The sequence below is a fragment of the Pleurodeles waltl genome, chromosome 8 (genome assembly GCF_031143425.1).
Source record: "Pleurodeles waltl isolate 20211129_DDA chromosome 8, aPleWal1.hap1.20221129, whole genome shotgun sequence".
NCBI lineage: Eukaryota > Metazoa > Chordata > Amphibia > Caudata > Salamandridae > Pleurodeles > Pleurodeles waltl.
In genome coordinates this window covers 59,984,999-59,987,577 of record NC_090447.1, presented here as the reverse complement: position 1 = coordinate 59,987,577, position 2,579 = coordinate 59,984,999, and the positions used below count along the sequence as shown (strand labels likewise).

Below are 2,579 nucleotides of genomic sequence, written 5' to 3'. Positions count from 1 at the left end.
ATTGAATCACTCAATAACCTTGCAATGGATACCAGTGAAGAAGGACCATGTAGAAAATGTGCCAAAAGTAGTGAATGCATCCTCATCAATGTGTTACCTGGTTCAGAGGAGCCCTGATTGCTTGTTACAGAAAGATAATGTGAATCCAAATGGTTAAACAGCTATCTAATTGCATACATTTGAATTAGCTGTTCAAATCTATAGATGCCAACAATGGGAAGATAGCTGTTAAAATCAAGAATGTCATAAAATTGTAAAGCTGTTTTCATGAGAGAGAAAAGACTGCAGAATTCAGTTAGAGTGTGCAAAAGATTGAGGGCGTTATTGTGGGACTGATGAGAGGTTACTGGAACAGAGGCAATTCCATTCCACAAAGAGAAGGACATACTTCTCAAATTATGACACTTCTTAGTGAAACAGTCTAAGCATACTCTGCCTAATTTTCTTTGTACTCACACTATAAATGACTGGGTTTAACATTGATGGCAATATAATATAAAGGTTAGCCACACAAATGTGTACATTGTGAGGTATATGCTTGCCAAACCTATGTGCAAAAAAGGAGAAAAAAGCTGGAACATAAAACAGTATTATTACACATACATGTGAGGTACAGGTGCTAAAGGATTTCTGGCGGGCTTGCTGTGAGTTCAATCTCAGGACAGTTCTTAAAATATGAACATATGATGCAATGATAAATGCAACATCCAAACCTGTTGATGATAGAGCTGCTTGTCAAACCATAGATGATATTCACTGTGACGTCCGCGCAGGCTAACCTGGCTATGCCCATGTGCTCAGAATATGTGTGAGGGACCTCAATGTTTTGGCAGTATGAAAGTCTGTGGAGAAGATAGGTAAAGGGTGTTATGACACAAAAGCTTCGAACAAGTCCTAATGCTGCAATATTCCTAATGATAATGTTTGTAAACTTCACTGCATATTTCAGTGGATCACATATTGCAACATAGTGGTCATACGCCATCGCAAACAAGATGGCCGACTCTGAGCAATATATGAAATGAATGAAGAACATCTGGGTGAGACAACTGTGGAAGGAAATACTTTTGGAATTAAACCAGAATATGCTTAAAGTTTTAGGCAAAGCAACGGAAGGCAGGATCAGGTCAGTGACTGACAGCATTGAGAGAAAAATGTACATAGGTTCATGGAGGCTGCTGACAGTTACAATTAAAAACAGAACACCAAAGTTTCCCATCAGAGCCACAATGTACATGAAGCAGAATGGGATAGCAATCCAATTGTAGGAGTCTTCCATTCCAGGAATTCCCAGCAAGAGGAATGTTGATGGGTGTCTGCTATGATTTAAAGTTGACATTATCAGCTGTGAAGACTCCATAAAGAGGTTTCAGAAAACCCCCAGTTCCTATAAAGAAACAGACAACATTTGAATGGTTTTCAGTTTAAATCATTATTTTCATTTTGCACATTGTAAAATGACATTGAGCAACGCCACGAACAATAACAACTAAGCACATGTACACACCCTTTTACCTATTGTGCCCTTTCCCAGTGGTGGCTACAGCAAATGTCAAGAGGGTGTGGAGGCAACGACGAGGATGGGGGAAACAAAAAAAAAAAAAAAAACAATTAACGTTCTCTCTGTCGTTGCCTCCTCACACCACCTCCTGCTGCTTTGCTCATCGTTCCTCTTCGTCTGGTGTTCCAACAATCACTGGGACACCAGCACAAGCTCCTAAGCAACCCTGGTGCTGCTTTCAAGCTAAACATAGCATGAAAGCACTGTCATGATTGGTCTGAACGGCTTGGACTGCTGCTCAGACACAACCCTCGGGTCTGTGCTCTCAGGATGCCCCCCTACCCATGGTCACCTCCTCGGATTTCCTCGCTACCACCCGGCTAATGTGCCCCTTCATTTCTCCATTGCCCCCCTTTCACATACGTTCATTTGTTTTAAAGAGCTTGTGAAGGCTGGCTTTACTAATTTAATTTGTTTTAAAAGCACTGTAAAGGCTGGCTTTATTAATCCACCCAGGTATCCACATAAAATATAGTTCTGTTTTTTGATGTACACATATTAAGCCTGTATGCTACTTTATGGGGTGTCAAGGCTTCCGCAAGACAAAACTCCCATCTCTCTCCCTAGCAGGAACATTAATCACAAGAGGTATTGTGACATTTTGATTGCTTCCTGAGGGCTGGACGCACAAGGAACATTTCAGCAGGTGCTTTTATATCGCAAGTGTCTAAGTAATTGCTACACACAGCCCCCCCTTGAGGTCAGCACCCACAATCCAGGTCAGCACCCAGTGCGACCACACCGCTCGCACTGTCCTAAAGCCAGCCCTGTGTGCTGTTTTTCCAGCCTGGCCGTGTACACAGCGGGGTTGGAGAAACCTTATTGCGCATGTGTGTTTGGCCAGCCTGAGACAGCCAGCCAAACACACTTGCGCACTTAGGTGCACTCTTTCCTCCTCCCACCTCCCGTGTCCCATACCTGTCCCTCTCTGAAGAAGCTGCTGGCTGAGTCACCAGATGAAAGAAAAAATAATAGCAAGCTATTGTTTTATTTTTCATCTGCTGGATCAGCCAGGGGG

General features: G+C 42.7%; 1 pseudogene; it reads right to left on the bottom strand.

Moving 5' to 3' along the window:
* Positions 1 to 408: 408 nt before the first annotated feature.
* Positions 409 to 1,339, bottom strand: LOC138249047 (olfactory receptor 52Z1P-like; annotated as a pseudogene).
* Positions 1,340 to 2,579: the final 1,240 nt, after the last annotated feature.